Here is a 19,423-nt window from a genome sequence, read left to right as displayed (position 1 = left end):
ATGTTGGTTATTCATTATGGCTCTTTTTTTTATTGGACATTGCTGTGCATAAAATTGGCTGCTACATACAGCCACAAGACACAATCACTCCACTTTACAATATTCCCAATGAAGCACTCCCCACCCCCCAGATGTGAAAGGTGCTATTACCAGATCGGATGTAGCGATTATTATTTAGGTTAAGATTGTGCTAGATGTGAAAGTTGTTTGTGTCACTGTCCCTGAATCACAGATAAAGCATTATTTTAGGCATGAGTGGTACAATATTGTACCAATATATAGTAATATAGTAGTACAAGATTTTTAATGAAGCTACAAGTAGTCTGATTCAGGAAGCACAACAACTGGGAAAGACAAAGACAATTCTATATAATATATATAGGTTAAGAGATCTTTCCTTCCTTTGGCAGCACAACCTTTGTCAGCCTTCATGTCCATCCTACCTACCTACCTGCCTGCCTGCCTGCCTGCCTGCCTACCTACCTACCTACCTACCTACCTACCTACCTACCTACATACATACATACATACATACATACATACATACATACATACATACATACATACATACATACATACATACATACATACATACATACATACATACATACATACATACATACATACATACATACATACATACATACAATACATCAAAACCGGCCTCTTTGTTTCACCCTTTAACTTTCTCCTCTCTTCTGAAAGGTCAAGAATGCATATTGTGCAACGATCATCTAAAACAAATGATCTTTTGTTACTTCTTTATAATGGTAGATAATTTATGTAATTAAAAGATTGCTAGTGTTAGCGATGACAAGGCATTGACCCCTAAGTAACATTTAGCCTCCAGTTCATCCCAAAGTGGTCATATTCACTTTGCTCACTTTCACACTGGCTGTGCATTTACCTTTTAGCAGCCCTGAGTTTTACAGTTTGGGGCTGTATTCATTATTCAAATAAAATAATAATAATAGTGCTCAGTGGTTACAGCACTTGCCTAAGCGAGAGACCTGGGTTCGATTCCCAGCAGAGCAAAACCTTGGGCAAGTTTCCTTACTCCACACGCCTGATAATAAACCCTCAAGAAGGAAAAAACAATAATAACTTGGTCAGTTCAGTCTATGACTGTTTGTAGGACACTGCTGTGCGCAATTGTCTGCCACGTTTCGCCCATAAATATACAGTCAATTCACTTTACAGTATATCCTGTGAAGCCTTTTGACACATCTATCAAATGCAAGGATTATTCAACTAAAAGCATCTAAAATCTCAGGATTTTTTACAGTCATGTAAATGTATCTATTGGTGTAAATCTTTCCACCGAAATGCACGGTACAGTTTCTGGAATTGGTGACTTTGAATGAGTGTGCTTTCCTTTATCATTTTGAGACATTAGACAATTTTTTAAGTATGTAAAAAATATTCAGGTCTTTTTACACTAGAAAAGAGGGAAATATAATGGCAGAGCCAAAAACAGGAGATATATTGTGTTGCCACCCAGTGCACTTAGTGTATATAGCCACTCTGCTCATTTTCTATCTGGCAATAAATTTGCAATTGTAATTTTCTATTTGTGTAAACAGAAAGATGGTAACTGCTTCAGGCAGGAGCAGATTACTCGTGAGTCCATCTCACTCCTCAGCCTGTTGTGGAGCCTGCACCACATAATGATCAAATTGTTTCAGTGTTTGGACCTGGTGAAAATGAAAATTACACATTTAAAAATGCCCGAGTTGCTTTGCTAGACATTAAAATATTCAAGAACGGATTCATTCAATGTATCTAAAGTAACACATTTGTCTCGTGGATTAATTCTTCATGTGTTGAAATATATATTAACAAAATCATCCTGAGGACGTTTTGAGTGTCCTGAGTGATCACTGGTACGAGGAAAAAGCTGAGTACAGGGACAGAGTGTGGGAATGATTGACAGCAGCAGCCTTCACAGAACACAAACATTCCTGCGATTTAATTACAGTGCATTACATGTCAGACAGGCTGATTTATCATGTAAAGAATGCCGATAGTTTTGACACTGTGACTAAAGTACACTATGTTGTTATTCATACTTCACTGAGAACCATCCAGGGCTGTGTATAAATTTTAAATACCTGGGCTTCATTTGTGGTGTTTCTCTAATTTTCCTGTTGCATTATTCTGTCAGCCTGGCTCAGTTGCTAGCGCACTCACCTTTGAGTCAGAAGGCTGTAGGTTCCAGTCGCACATTGGGACTTTAAATTAATAGTCAAGACTGACATTCCAATGTGGTACTGGGGAGTGTTGCATTGGCAGAGTTCATAAGGTTAATTTGGATGAAGAAATCTCTTTGGCTCATTTTATCTCTTCCTTCCACAATAACCATTTTACTATCTTCCAACGTATATACACGTAAAATTGTTGTTGTTTTTGTTGTTGTTCTGTTCCCATTCAAAGCATCAAGCTATTTTTATGATGAATCCAGTGTCCTGGCCACAACAATCTTTCCTGGGAGTCTGTAAGTGTCATCCTACAGGTGAGATGTTAAACTGAGGTCCTGTCTGCCTGTTCAGGTTGGAGGTTAAAGATCACATGGCATAATTTGAAGAGGAGGGAATTTCTCCGGGTATCTTTGCCAACAATTCCCCAGATAAAATTGGTTATTATTATTTGCTTCTCGCTGTTTGAGCAAATTGGCTGACACATTAACAGTCACTACACTTTACAGTAAAATCCTCTGAAGCACTTTGAGATATTTTGATGACATAATAAGACGCTACATCAAGTGTCAAGAATTATTAATGTCGTTAGTACATTAATAAGAAAAATCCGTTAGAATTCCCAATAGCATGCGGAAACTCTTCACTGGAAATAGCTCGTGTGGGAGTAGGGTTCTTTTGTGCATAGATAGGAAGGAGTCTTGTTTGCATTAGGAAATACCTCAAATTAGACTTTATTTTAGATGAAAGTCTCTCCTATCAAAATCCCAAGCAGCCCAACATTTCCCTGGCACCAATGGATTTTCATTACTTTTTATATAACTATAGATGTTTCAAAACCTCCCACTTGGAAAGTTGTTAAACATTATGTGCCAAGTTAATGTACAAAACATTAACTGAAAAAAATGTGACTCCCTCCCTTCTTGTTTGGGATTATTGTCAGCTATATAAACCATGTTTCTATGAAAATTCTGTTTTTATAGCCAATAATTGCCCAGGCATGCAGCTTGGAATGAATTTGTTCTCAAAAGCTTGTGTTTATTTTTTTTGTAGCCTTTCACAGATTTTTTTTAAATGAGAAAAGAAATTGATTTCAGTGCCCTGGGCTACAGAAGGGAAAGAGTAGCCTCAATGCTCCAAATCCTTGATGTTTGACATTTTCCTTTTTAATATTTACCTGCTCCCGCTCAGGCATAGAGTAATGTATTTTGATGATACCCAACTCTATCTCTCTGCTTCCACCCTTGACTCCAGGATTACTGCTGTTCTGACGGAATATCTTGTCCGACATCAAGTCCTGGATGAGAGCCAATTTCGCCAGTTGAATGTCAACAAGACCAAGGCCATCTGCTTGGCTCCCGTCAATGTCTTCTCACCTCAGGCACTGACAACATCACTATTCATGAATGCACACTCCACCTCACGGAGTCTTGTTGTCTTGTTTGACCCTCAACTGTCTTTTAAACGCCACATGATTTGTTCTGCCTTCCCCCACCTCCACAAAATTGCCTGGCTCCGCCGCTGCCTCTCCCCTCAACTGCTGAGACCCTCATCCATACCTCCATTACATCTATGCTTGACTATCCTAATTCCCTCCTCACTGGACTTCTCAAGTATTCCCTCCATACACTTCAGATTATTCAGAACTCTGCAACTCGAGTTCACACTAAGCTCTGTGCCCTTCTCACCCCTATCCTCGCCTGGCTCCACTGACTCCCCATTCCCCCAGAGGGTCCTTCTCCTCACCTTTAAAGCCATCCATGGTCCTGCTCCTCCTTATCTCTGTGACTTACTAAAACTTTACTGACCTGTCCGTTCCATCCACTCGGTGGGCACTGGCCTACTCCACAATTGGCAGTCGGGTTTTCAACCTTTCTGCCCCACCCTCTGGAACTCCATCCCTCCGCCTCGTCCCCTCCCTTGCCTCCTTCAATGCCCGTCTCACACCTTTGTCTTCAACCATTGCTTCGGTCATCTTCCCATCCCCCACCCTTTGCCCTTTACCCACTTGTTTCCGTAGCCCAGGGACACTGAAGTCAATTTATTTTCTGTTTTAAAAAAAATTATAAAAGGTTACAAGAAAAAGAAATACATGCTTTTGATAACAAATTCATTGCTGTATGCAATTGGCTTCAGGGTTTTACCCACAAAATACACAGCCACTACACTTTTCAGTCTATTCTGTGAAGCGCTTTGAGACATCTCGAAGATGTGATAAGGTGCTATATCAAATGCAAGGATTATTATTAATATTGATTGCAACTCCCAGCTCGGGTGCAAACCCTGCACTCTCCAGTGCCTTGGGACGTGCTTTCGACTTAAAAGGTGCTATATAAATGCAATTTGTTGCTGTAATCGCTACCTTGAGACCTTTGATTTTCAGAAGTATACTGTATATCCACCTCCCTTGCAATGAGTCCTCTGAAGGGTCTTCATTGCAGGATGAAAATCTAAATCACCTGATTCTACTACTGTAGGGGAAAAAAAACTCTGAGAAGTTAACATAGAACTGGTCAAACCTGACAAAAATTAGTGTGTGTATGTTATATATATTATGTTCTCCCCTTTGATGTACTCTCTGAGGTGTGTGTCACCTCTAACTGAGAGAGCAATCACATAAGTGACTTGTTTCCGGGCCTCTAATTATGGAGCTTTCTAACTGTTGCCCACTCGTACCCACGTGAAAGTAATTTGGGGCCATTCTCCTTCTGTATGGGGAAATTCTTGGCCTCCACATCTGCCACAACAGTATGGCTGAAATTGATGCAGTATCGTGTTGTGGAGAATTCTGTTCACCAGCCCATGTCTTCTCTCTGTGTAGCTGGAATCCTCATCAAGGATCTATCATTGTCACATATAAATCCCATAGAAAAGTAGCCTTCTACAGTCTCCTCATTCATGAATATGCATAAGGATGCTAAATGATGGAAAAACAATAACGTGACATTAGAGTAATACCCAAAAATAGCATTTTTATTGCAATAACTACAATGTGTACTGTTGTGCAATTCTGAACGCTGGAAAAAAATGTTTCGTGTCTTAACCTGTGGAACTAAAATTAGAGCATCAAATGAAAGATTCCTTACAATAATGATAATTACAGTTACAGCAAGGAATTCACCATTCAAAGCAGCTCGCTCTAGTCAAACATAAAATTCTGCTACTGGTCTTTGTTATTGGTCAGTCCAAAATCCTGGACTGCCCAGCACCCAGCGACCTCATCCCGACATGAAGGGCATTTTATCATAGAATCATAGATTCATACAGCACAGAAGGAGGCCATTTGGCACATCGTGTCTGTGCCTGGTCTTTGAAAAGAGCTATCCAATTCAATTCCACTCCCCTGCGCTCTCCCCATAAATCTGCAAACTTGTCCTCCCCAAATAATTATTTACTTCTCTCTTAAAAGTTGTTATCGAATCGGCTTCCACCACCCTTTCAGGCAATGCATTCCAGATCAAACAACTGGCTGTGTGAAAACATTTCTCCTCACCCCTCTTTCTTTTAACAACTATTTTAAATCGGGTTACCAACCCACCCGCCAGTGGAAATAGTTTTTCCTTGTTCACCCTATCAAATCCCCTCCTAATTTTGAAAACGCCTATTAAGTCTCCTCTTAACCTTCTCTGCTCCAAGGAAAATAATCCTAGCAATAATCCTTATAAATGTAAATTTGTACTTTAATGCTTTGTAACAGCACATTGCAAAGACAGCTTCTAGTTTGATTGAAAATAAACAATAATGAAGGAGACAACATTGAGTAATTGGCTTAAATCATTTGACACTGCTTTGAAGCCAAACATGCAGGGGACTGTCTGTTATTGGATCAAATATTGGATACCTTGACTGGTTACCTTCGGAGACCTGAACATTTTTTCAGATCGACACTAGATGACACTTTTATTGCTGCTTTCATTCGTCCCGAGAATGTAATGCTCACAAATCAGAATCATTCTCCCTCGTTCTTCCCATTCTCCTTCATTAGAAGAAAGAACTTGCATTTTCATTGCCTATCACGGCAAAATGCCTTAATGTGCTTCACAGGTAATTACTGTCACGTGTATTAACTCAATTTGTAGATAAACAGAGCAGCCATTTGTGTACACAAGGTACCACAAACAGGCATGAGGTCACTGGCCAATTAATCTGGAGGACTAATTGTCAGGACAAACTCCCTTCTCTTTTTGAACAGTGGCATGGAATCTTTAACATCCATCTTAGCAGGCACATGGGACCGCAGTTTGAACATCTTATCCAAAAGCCATTATCTTTATCGTGGAGTCCTGTAGCTCAGTGGTTAGAGCACTCGCTTTGCAAGTGAGAGACCTGAGTTCAATTCCAGGCAGAGGGCGAAACCTTGGGCAAGTTTCCTTACTCCACACAGAGCCTAATAATAATCCTTCCAAAAAACCAAAAACAATAATTAAATTGGTCATTTTCAATCTACGACTGTTTGTGGGACATTGTTGTGCGCAATTGGCTGCCGCATTCGCCCACAAATATACAGTCAATTCACTTTACAGTGTGTTCTGTGAAGCGCTTTGGGATGTTCTCCCGATGTGAAAAGCGCTATATCAAATGCAAGGATTATTATTATTATTATTGTTATCTTGGCAGTACAATACTCCCCCAATACTGCACTGGAGCATCAGCTTAAACTATAAAGTCAGGTCTCAAAGTGGGGAGTGAATCTACAACTTTTTGACCCAGAGGCTAACGTGCTATCAGCTGAGTCACCGTGACACACATGGAGCAGGATTAGGAAGGATTGCTTCTTGAAGGAGAAAACAAAGAATTGAGCCAAATGGCTTCCTCTGCAATGCTGCACATTTCCAAGGTTCTGTAGAGTGAAAGATATAGAAAGATGAGAGCCTGAGAGAGATCCCAGCAATCCCCGTTAACCTTTCTAAAATTCTTGAAATATCAGTAAAAAATCAGTTCCCACCTCGACTGCTAGTCAGTTTCTTGTCTTCCCTCCCTCTCGCTTCCATCTCTGGAGACTTTGACACCCATAACAAAATGCCTGCTGGTGGATAATAATCATGCATATCAGCAAACCCAAAAACCATACATCAAAACAAAATTTCATTAAACTTACCTCACAGCAAAAAGGATTGCTTGACATTTTTCAGTTAAATGTATTTTATGCAACGTAAAAACACATTAGGTGATTCTGCCCCCTCCATTTGCCACTTTTCACATGTTTTGTAATGTGCCGTGAAGAAGGAAGAGAAGATTCATTTTACGCAAATCTCCCACACTGCTGAACAATTTTATCATTCAGAAGGTGGTGGGTGGATTGCCACACTGCAATCTGCGCCCTATCACATTGTGTTGGCAGTGCATCTAATTTAAAACTATCTGAAAAAAGAAAAAACTTGATGTTGAAAGGTGAGGTTCCTGAAACCACAACATATTTTTAAACACTAAATGGTATTTATTTACTAAATTATAGTTAAAGGCTTTTACCCAAAGACCTAGTGCAGTGGTGGCCAACCCAAGGTTCATGTTAAAAAAAAACAACCATGTTCTGTTAAAAGATCTCAGTGCTCTATTACACATAGAATCGTGGATATTTGGGACGCTCACTGAAGACTTTGTGAAGAATGTCTAACTAAGATTATATGATAAACTGATTTCTTAATAGCTACATAATGTGTGTCAGCCTGGTTCAGGCACTTTCACCTCTGAGTCAGGAAGTTGTGGCTTCAAGCCCCATGTCGGGACTTGGAACTGATATACTCTAGGCTGACAAGCAATGAAGTCCTAGGGGTGTGCTGCATTGTTGGACATGCCGTACTTCAGATAGGACTTTGAGAGCACTCTGAGACACCTCCCCAGCGTGGAGGGCACTATGTGGAGTCCTGTAGCTCAGTGGTTAGAGCACTCGCTTTGCAAGCGAGAGACCTGAGTTCAATTCCAGGCAGGGCGAAACCTTGGGCAAGTTTCCTTACTCCACACTAATAATAATCCCTCCAAAAACCCAAATAATAATAAATTGGTCATTTTCAATCTGCGACTGTTTGTGGGACATTGCTGTGCGCAATTGGCTGCCGCGTTCGCCCACAAATATACAGTCAATTCACTTTACAGTGTGTTCTGTGAAGCGCTTTGGGACGTCCTCCTGACGTGAAAAGCGCTATATCAAATGCAAGGATTATTATTATTATTATTATTATATAAATGCAAGTTGTTATTGACTTTAACCGAGGCCCTTTCTGTCATTTCGAGTGGACTTTAAAGATTCTATGGCACCATACAAAAAGAAAAGGGAGTTTCTCTTGGTGTCCTAGCTAACAATCCCCCAAATAAAATTGGTCATTCACTTCATGGCTGATTGAGGGACATTGCAATGCGTAAGTTGGCTGCCGTGTTCACCCACAAAACATACAGACACTTCACAGTATATTCCTGTGAAGCGTTTTGAGCCATCCCAGGATTATTATTACATGGTTAGCAAAATTCATATAGCAATTAATTAGTTGACGATTATAAAAATAATTTTAAATGGTTAATTTTCTTTAAAATTACTGTCCATCTGCCATCCGAAGAAGGGAGATTTGGGAACAGGTTGCACACCAGTGAGGAACAGTGTGAGATTCAGGAGAGCCTAATGAGGACTGGATAATATCATATACCTGTACATAAAACAACCATATATGTGCCCTGTATATCACGTCACTAGCTACGTTCATCTCTCAAGTACAATATACTGGCCTTATTAACTAGAAAATTAACCGAGGAATGGGAAAAGGCTGCTGAGTATATGAAACTCAATTATTTTATTATGCTGTGAGCATCATTTTGTAAACGTGTATACAAATCTTCCCTCTTAGAAAGGTCATCTTTTCCTGATCAGCAATTTGCTTTTTCAAACACTCCACCATAGCACGCAGATCTGCAGAATATTTTGCCATGTTTATTGGAAGAATAATCATCCTTTATAGTGAGAGAACTGAAAGGATTCGGTGCTGCAATCCCCCATCAGTCTAGTCTGTGCGTGTCTGTAATTGAGACTGATAACAGCTATAATGTCTTACCTACATGGATGATATTCAGTGAAGTGTTCGATTAATAGAAATAAAAGCTCCAGCTTCGAATTCTGAGAGAGCTGACAAGCTTTGGAGGCTTTAGCATGAAGTCACTGATTTACACTGATTCTTTCATCAGAGGTATAGCAGCCAAATGCATTCAAAGATGTCACCCTTATGATATCAATGGCTTTTTCATTTGTTTTTTGATTAACGTAAAAAAAAGAGGCACAACAAAATTGTGAATCAACAAACGACAACACTAATTAACATCAATAGAGAAGAGAGAACATCAAGGAAAATATGCAAGTGAGTGTGAAACACTTTAACCCTTTCCCGCCAGCACTGTCAGGTATTACATCCTATGAGAATTCACAGCTGCTCTGGAGAAAAGTCAGTGAACTTAATCCTTGTTTTGTTATTAATGGATCTGAGAATTTAATAATATATTGCTTTAATTACCGTTTTAGGGGAATACTTTCCTCCTATTGGTTACATCTAATGCAGCACCAGAAGCCGGAGAAAAATAGGAGTTTCTGTGATGCAGACCTTTCATCCGTTTAAAATAGAAGTTGCATGTTTCCTCTCAGTGCTGCCAAGAGTTGAAAACAGCAATTAACGCATCTAATTAATGCTGGAAGCCAACTAAGCCAGAAGTCTGTCTCTGATGCTTACCGAATACAGGACACTTAATCATAGGCTGGGCTGAAGGTAAGTCTGAGACTGTCCTCGGAGTGCTGCAGCTTTGACAGAGTCTGTTGAGAATGCAGTGATAGCATTGGCCAGAGTTAATCAACCGATTCAAAACTGACTTTAGGTGAAATCAATGGTTATTTGTTACTGATCCTGGATAAAGCTTTGTATTGAGTATGAAGCCCCTGAAAACAGCAAAAAAAACATTGGCTTTGAATTTATGTACTGTACTTTTATCAGTTAAGATACGGTTCACACAACAAGACCATCCATACCACCAATAACAATCCCAATTTTCAGGAATGATATCAATCTGCTAAATTGCTGTTGGAGTTAATCTGATGACTAACTCCTGCCACCCACTCATGTATCATTTGTCATGTACAGAATAGTAGCCTGGCACTGTATGTTTCATGGACTTGCAGACTAGCTCTGCTTGTTTCATTTGCATTACCACTTTGAAGATTTATTTTTAAAAAGCTAATTTTGATACAATTTGGATTTGGGCAAAGGATCATTACTGCAAACCTGCCGGTTAACTGGATCGTTGAGCTCAGCTTTATCCCTATGCTCATAACAACAAATTACATACTGCCCATCAAATTTAATTTGGGAGCAGCTCTGTATATATCAAGAAAAAGGAACAGATCATTTTGAAAAAAATGCTTGAAACAGGAAACACAAAGGAATAAGTACATTCCGATTCCTGATTATAAATAAAGCAGCGAGATTCATTGTTTATTTTATTAATGTGCAACTGGACAGTGAATGTTGGATTCCTTATCCTACCATAGCAGGCAACATGACCGAGCCAAATCCTGTTCTAATGTGACAGCCACACATGTGCACTTCTCACCGGGGGGGGGGGGGGGGCTTTATATAAATCAAAATTGGAAACCCTTACTGATTTCTTTTCTCCTCCCTAGCTTCAGGGCTCTGAGGCTAATAATGAGCTGCTCACCAATGTTCCTGGATATACTCTGGCTGCAAATTGGCCAAGAAGCAACACTTCTTCACACACCCCAGCAGTTCCGAACATGTCAGGGGATATAAAATACATTGAAAGTATTGTGTTTTTTTAATGAAATTTAATAATATTTTTAACGATATAGAACCCTCCTCCCATTATTTGGATTTCTAGAAGTGCATCAAAAATCTTGAATGGTTAGGCAAAAAAAAGCATTCAGTAACAAAATACTCACTTTGAAAGACCCAATCCTGGTAAACATTGGCCTAATACTGTAGACTGAATGTATCTCAACTACTGCCTGTCATTTAACAATGACAGATTTCACTCATTTTAATATCACCTTCAATGCTTCTCATGTTACAGTCTTACAATTACATACTGCATAGAACATACTGAAATAAAATACAAGTCTTTTAAAGTCTAGGTAAATATTATAATCCTCAATTATTTGCTTCCAATAAGCTCAGCTCGTTTGAGGCTTCAAATATTCACCATTCCTTTAAAGCATTTAGGACATTGCTATGCGAATATTGCCTCTTGTGTTTGCCCCCAAAGACACAGTCACTACGCTTAACAGTATTTACATTTAAGAATTTTATATTATAGACAGTGCATCAACAGCAAGAATTATGCAATGCTGACACAGAATGTGATGCTAAATGGTCCAGCCCAAAACGTTTGTGCAGTACTGAGGTCAGAAATACCCTAGCAATGGTCACAGATTCCATGGCTTCCCTTCTTATGAATGAAGATCAGAAGACCATCTCCCTGGTCTTGTATTGGATATTCCTGTGGTCCAGGCAATGTCAAGCTTTACATGTCGCCATCCTCATTCTGAAGGTTACAATTTTAAAGCAAACCTGGAACCCTATGAAATATTGAGTGGAGAAAAAAATTGAATTTGATGAGTGTTTGGAATGAGTCAGCGTGTCGACAATTGACTCTTTGCTCACACTAATGATCTCAGAGAGCACATAAGATTGATGTTTTTGTGTGCTGTGCATCCTTAACAGAATGGGATGTGGGGCACCATCTAGTGTCTGAAGTGTGTAGAGCTCATTGATTTATAGATTTTTATTTAAAAATTCATCCTACATCTTACTCCTCTGCTATCCTTTACTGAAAGCACCAACTCATGTTAGCGTATAATTCTCATACCACCAGCTAACCTCCAGTAGTTTGCTCAAGTAGCCATTGCTACTTGTCTATAATAGTGAATGTTGACAGGTTATTGAACCGCAGGAATATTGGAAATAAGCCTGATGCTCTCCTCAGTCACTGGGGTCTAAACCTAATATTTGTAACATGAAGGTGCAAGTAGAGACCCCGCTGCTACCTGGATGTTAACCTGCAGGAACTCCATTCCAACATGATCTATTTCTGGACGTGTCAGGGCAGAGTTCCCTTGGGTTCGTTTGATGCACATTCACATACAGTCATAGTCTCTCCTTGCAACGTTTTGTTCTGACAATCAACTTTAGAAACCTGTCTCCACATCAACGCACTTTCCATCAAGGTTTTGTAATCAATTATTGATAGATGCACGAGAGGTGCAGCCATAAATTGGCCTTCAATTTTCCTTCCATCCCGTGCAGGAAGCAACCTTTCCACTCATTAACTTTGATGGCCAAGTTAAAATTGGGTACGTGAAAAAAATTTCCACCTTACAACTTTAGTGCTACTACGTACTCAGCTGACTAGTATGATTCATGATGTATTCATGAATTCATGAATTCATGAACTATGCACCTTTTCTCTTCCCCTTTTCTCCTTCTAGATAAGCTTCTTTGTTGCTACAAGCTATTCAAACATTACTAGCAGAATTAATGTTAAACAATCCTCTGACTCAAGATCCTAGGCTGTGTGGTCAACAGCAACTTCTTGATTGAAATGAGAGATTGTGTTTTGATTACAAAACAATTCTGATTTCAACATGTTTAGTAATATCAAATCAATAACAAATATGCTGAAGGTACAGCAATAATGTTCATTAGTTTAGTGTGAATAGTTTAAAACAGTGGGAGCATTATAAAAATGTTTAAGTGGCGTCTATTATCAAGACTATTGAAACTGCTTTAATTGTAATTATCATGCAGCATTCAATCCATCTATCATTCTAACAAATACAGAATGAGGAAAACCCATTCAGCCTCATTGAGCCTTTTGAATCCAAAGTAAAGAATAGGAACAAACTTTGCTCCCAACTTGCTTTGCTTAGGAGTTAAACAGTGCTGGTGACAACTTCAAGGGCAACAGCTACCAAAGAATTTGCGAGGTCACTTATATAAGCAATAGTAGATCCAACCATTCCAAGGCTTATACTATGTTGCATGGCAGCAGTGGAAACTAATATACTCTAATGGTTCACCTTTTAATCTAAATTCTCCAGTCAGTCAATAGTGTTCCGGTTCAGGCTACAGTATCTAATTAGACTTTCAAATAATAAACCTTGCATTTGATATACAGTAAATTCCTGATAACTCAAACCTGGCTTAATTTGTCACTTCCACTTCAGTAGTCACGCTGTCAATATCCCGGCCACTCCCCATGCAAAATGTTAATAAGGGATTCCGCTTTACTGTCACTCCACTTAACATGTAACAAGTCACATTCTAGAAATTCTTGTAAGTACTTACATGTAAAATTGATCGGATAACTTAACTTACAAGATAGCGTCTTGCATCGCAGAGGCTTCCCGCCCTATCCTGTGATTCGTGCAGGCACTCAGTGGAGGTTTGGTACTCATGCTCAAGTACAACGTGGAGCCCTCTGGTCTATTGGAGGATCGCGCCATGACCTCCATTCCACTCCCGTGCTATCCTGTGACAGGTTAGGCAGGAGGCCAAGCGTAGAACTCCAATAACCTGGAGGCCTCCACAACGCTTCTGAGAATGCGCGCCCAACCTCTACCAAGCACCCGCACCAATCACAGCTCTCTTGTTGCCTGGGAGAACCTATCCTAACTCGCTGCTCCGGATAACTCGTCACTGAGCTCCTTTCCCTTGGAATGAAGAGTTATCCGGAGTTTACTATGTGATTTGCAGGTCAGGATGTCTGAAAGCGCTTCACAGGAATTACTTTAAAGTGTAGTGACTATATTTGCAGATTCAATCTAAACTATTGAATCAAGGGACCAAAGTTTGTCATGTTTTTAGACTTAAGAAAGACTTACATTCTTAAGACTTAAAAAATTTAAGATTGTGCAAAATTTTGGAAAGCATTTTAAATTCAGTAAAATAAAACTTGGAAACTGCTTATCCACATTTATGTTTCATTACTGTAGAAAATTAAGACTGGATTTAAGAATGTGAGAAATGTATGGCCCCTGATTATCACAGATTTGTTTCCAGGTAAAGTTAAATGGGGCTGAGTTTGGCCTTTACCTTAAGTAATCATTCAGATTCTTTAGTAGCTGTTGACCCAGTAGTGATTCTGACTTGTTACAAGCATTGGTTCATACCAACTAAAGGCAAGAGAGTTGTATGAGCTGGTGCGGGCATTGTATCTGCATCAAGACAACTTTGTGACAGGCGTTTTGATGGGTGGCTGCCAAGTTCCTGACAGTGTGCAACTTCTTTCCTAAGAAAGAACCAATACAGATACATGGGTATCTTGTGCATTCTGACATAGCTGTAGTGACTCAAAATATGTTTCATTAATATTAATATAATAGCATCGAGAATTTCGTTCCTGTTTAATCATCTCTACTTAGCAATTATATTAATAATAATCCTTCCAATCCTTCCAATAAATTCTGCTTGTTTTCATGTGGCTATTAAAGGTCTCATTACACTATTTGCGGGTGGGGGGCGGTGGGGGGTGGGAATCCTGTTGGCAGTGGAAATCAGAGTGTACTCTTCTAAACTCAATGGGCAAAGATATTCTTCAGGGGATCTGCACTCTTGCTTGTAGGATCAGTGTACATTCAATTCCCCAAAAGCTGCTGGTGCTGATCGCCGGGGGCACCTCACCGGATAACCTTAAGGACGTGGGAACCTCACTGGATAGCCTCACACATTCCCTGAATGTCCGTTGCTCTTTATGGGAGATTGGAACATGTCAAAACTGGAGCTTCAAAGGTGGAGCGATGCTCTCTGCTTCCGTTCCGAGGTTCACCAATTTTACATGGCCTCGGTGTGGAGTGCAGAACGGAACAGCAATCGATCATGTGGTGATGAGTGGATCAGCACGTCCTATGCTCTCCAATTGCGCTGTTCAATGTCGCTGAGAAACCTCTGACCACTGCTATTCACCTTCAGTGTCAAAGAGGGCAGCCCTAGTTCTTCTAGGGTGGAGTACTGACCCTGTGACATGGGGTGATTGTCAGGTTGAAGCTGTAGGTATGCCTTGTGTTACGAGCGATCGTACCAAGGTACTCCAGCAAGTGAGGAGTAGTGGTGAACATGAAGCCTGGGACCAATTCTTTATGAGTGCTGACAGCACAGACTTGATGATTGCTGAGGTAGCCAATGACTTTCTTGCTTTTGCAGCTGAGGTTGTAAAGATACTGAAGCTACAGGTTGCAAGGCACCCCTCTCAAAAGCAGGTCCCGGTTCGGGTAACGATAAAGTGAAGTAGAGCCATTAGGAGAAAGAAGAATGCTTTCACAGTGGTTCTGGAAGCCTTCTCGGAGCAAACTAGAACTGCAACAAAGGCAACTTACGACTGAGCACGGCACAAAGCTAGGAAAGTCATCAGAGAAATGAAGCGAGATCAATGGGCTGCGTCACTCTGATAGGGGGCGCAATTGCACAAGCACGATCCCAAATCTTTCTTCCATTGCCTGAAGTCTATCGTCTGCCGCCTTTGGGCCTGTACCAGTATCCGGCAAGTCTGGTGTTCTACAACAGATGCATGAGGGTATCCTTGGGGTCTGGCGGGGACATTACGTGGAGTTGGTGTCTAACTCAACAGGTCATAGCAGAGACCCAACTGCATGGGGGCTGGAAGAGCTGGCAGGAGACATGGTCCAGGTTGAAGGCCTTAATGACCCAATGTGCTGGGAAGAAGTGGACGCCGCACTGTGGCGCCAATGGCAAGGCAGCTGGTGCGGATGGCTTAATGCTGAGGCTCGTGGTTTGATCAGGAAGGACCAGACTGGCTTCCATTCCCATGAGGAATGTGAAGGGCAGATTGTGGCTCTGTATGAGATTGCAGAACGCTGATATATTTCCACAAGGCTTTCGATCTCGTACCTCATGAGACACTCATGACGAAACTGGAAGCCATGGGAGTTCATGGAGTTCAGGTAGCTCAATGTTATAGCATTCGCCTCACAAGCAAGAGACCTGGGTTCAATTCTGACTACACTATTTGAAAAGATAAGGGGGAAAAGATACGATAAGTCTCAGTGACCCAGCCAACAATGCTCCAGAAAAAAAAATCAAATTCACTACATAACTGTTTATGGAACCTTGCTTTGGACAAATTGGTTGCCTCATGTCCCCACAAATACAGTCACTACTGCTACACCTTACAGAAAGTACCCATGAAACTCCTTGAGACATTTCAAAGTTTTAGGCACTATATCAAATGCAAGATTTTTTAAAATTCATTTTATATATTTGTGATTTGGTATTTTTAATATCTCGTGTCATTTTAGTTGCCCTGTTCCTTATCATTAAGAAATACAGCTCAGAGTGACTGACAAGCCAATTTATTTCTACCTCCTTCTGCCGAGTGATGTATCTGAGATCAGTAGCCATGAGGAATCATTAGCACAAACTCATTTCCTTGCTATTCTGTGTGTGTTCCCAAGTCAGTATTCCATGTCATATAGCTAGAAAATAAAACTGTTACTTAGCAATATTTCTTCAAAAATAAATTTGAATAAAATATTGGTAAGAAAATATACTTCAAAAATATGTTTTTAACTTGACAGTTCTGGTCAATCTCTTGTTGTATGTTGGTTCAGATAGTAATGTTTCTGTATAGAAACAGGGTCAAGTTAGGAGGTAAGTGTGCATTTGCAGCATGCCGCAGCCTGGGCCTCCAATACAAGATAACTGGAGGACACAAACACACAAATTATCAATCCTGAATTGAAACTACAAAGTATTCCCCTCCCCACAAAGCTATTGGATTTGTGACAAGGGCTGTCAGCAAAAGCAATCATTCTTTACGACTGTTTAACTTCAGAACACAACAGTTCCTGGACAGAATAGGATCCTGTTTGTGAAAAAAGGGAATAATAGAGCTGTTCACCTCTGAATATACTGGATGTCTGTGGCAATATTAACATTGATATTGTAGTTTGCTCCTTTAATATTGATCTCACCATTGCATAACTGGTATAATGTGAAAATAATAGTTTATGGAAAAATCAAATGTTGGGCTAAAAACGAGGCAATTGAAAAAAAAATCTGCCCTGGGAGGCTACTTGCTTAATGGCACTGCATCATACAGTCCAAGAATGTCCAAGATTTGACTTGTGGTTTGCTTTGAGTGATTTCAGTTTGGTTGGCTCAAGCTATGAGTATTTAAAAATAACTAATAATAGTTCATGGATCATATCATGCAGATCCTCTCCTAGAAGCATATTACATAGAATTAGATAGAATCTGCAGCACCAAAACATGTCATTTGGTTCAACAAGTCCATGCTGGTATTTATATTTCACATGAGCTTTTATCCATCCTAATGCCTCCTCACTAACCTCCACCAATACTGCTCCATTCCCTCCTCTCTCATGTATGTACCAAGTTTCCTCTTAAATGTATTGTTGTTTTCTGCTTCAACCACAGCTTCTGGCAGTCAGTTTCACATTCTCACCACCTGTATAAAAATGTTACTCCTCTTTAAATTTATTAGTGTCCATCTTATATTTTTGCCCCTTACTATGTGTGGAAGTGTGGAAGGTCAAAAAAAAGTCAACATTCACTGTCAAAAGCTCATATACAAAAAAATTGGACAAGGTGCAGAGTTCCCCTCTTTTCAGGATTTGATTACAAGATTCACATTTTGCTATTTTTTAAATGGCCATTTGTGATCTTGTACCACCTTCAAAACTCACAAGATATAGCCTGTTTTGTACAACTTTCAGCCTATCTTGTGTTGTTCCAGGTTCTTTGGCCGCACTTCAGACTCTCCAGCCACACTTCTGGTTTCCCACTGTTATGCCCAGGTGGCCTAAGTTTATTACACATACCTTATGGTTAGACTTATCACCATCTTCTAAACTTAATGTCTGGATCATGTGTGCATTACTTTGTGGGGGAGTTTCTAGGAGTAGAATTTTTTTTCAGGGATTTTAAAAAGTCCCCAATTTTAAATAGGGTGCTGGATTTTGGTAAGAACAATTTTAATGGAATTTTTTTTTGATTTTTTTTAAAAATGTTGAAAGACTTTCAAATTTCAACATTAGGATCAGGGCTGGAATCCCCCATTAGCTATTAGAAGTTTTTCACAATGTCTGTGTTACACCAATGAAATAGCCATTATCTGTTTTAAACAATGTATACGCAATATTCCCATGAAGGGGTACACGGGTGTTTGGCTCAGTTGGTAGCAGTCTCCTCTGCCAGGATGTGGTGTGTTCAAACCCCACACTGGGTTTTGGAAGCTGATGCTCCAATGCAATGATGGAGGTGTGTTACATTGTTGGAGATGCCATCCATTTGATGAAACGTTAAACTGAGGTCCTGTAAAGATCCCATCGCACTATTTGAAAAGAGAAGGGAGTTGTTCCTTATGTCCTGGCCTCCCCAAATAAAAATTTGCTCCCCAAATAAAACTACCATGGCTGGATGGACATTATCGGACATTGCTGGGTACGACTGGCTGCTGTTTCGCCCACAAAATACAGTCAATCCACTTTACAGTATATCCTGTGAAGCACGTTGAGACGTCTCGAAGACATGATCAGGCACCATATCAAATGCAAGGATAATATTAATTATTAGACAGCTGTGGCATCCTCCTGCATTAAGTAACAATATTAATTCTTGCGGTTGACATAGCGCCTTTCGCATCAAACGTGCGAGAGCACCATAGGACCTTTAATGTCCACCTGAACAGGCAGACAAGTCTCGGTTTAACAATCCAAACGAGGGGTCGGCACGTCTGGCAAGGCAACACCCCAAACCCCCCCCCGAGCCCAGCAATGGAGCAGCAACCACGTGAGTTGAAGTCCTGACGCGGGGCTTGAACCCACAATCTCCTGTCCGCCTGAGAGGCGAGAGTGAGCCAGGCTGTGGGGTTTGCACGGCCGCCGGCACACGGCGACAGCTTGCGCCGACCGGGGCTTCCCTTTATCAGAACAGCATGGCGGTCTCTCCCTCTGCTCGGCGGGCTCCGGCCTGCTTCACGTGCCCCCCCGCCTTGCTCGTCCCACCATTGGTGGGTGGGCCGTCTGCCACTCTACGCCCGCAGTCCCTCCCTCGCCCCCCACTCCCTCGCCCCCCCCACTCCAAGACCCAACTCAAGACCCTCCTCTTCGATCGTGTTTTCGATCTCACTGCTTCCCTTCCCCCGACCCTCAGCTCGGGTCCGTAACTGTGTCTGTCCAGCGCCTTGGGACGTCCTCTCGACGTGAA

The sequence above is a fragment of the Callorhinchus milii genome, unplaced genomic scaffold (genome assembly GCF_018977255.1).
Source record: "Callorhinchus milii isolate IMCB2004 unplaced genomic scaffold, IMCB_Cmil_1.0 Scaffold1, whole genome shotgun sequence".
In the NCBI taxonomy this organism is placed as follows: Eukaryota; Metazoa; Chordata; class Chondrichthyes; order Chimaeriformes; family Callorhinchidae; genus Callorhinchus; species Callorhinchus milii.
The sequence above is the reverse complement of the archived record's forward strand: the minus strand, read 5'-3'. Positions refer to the sequence as shown.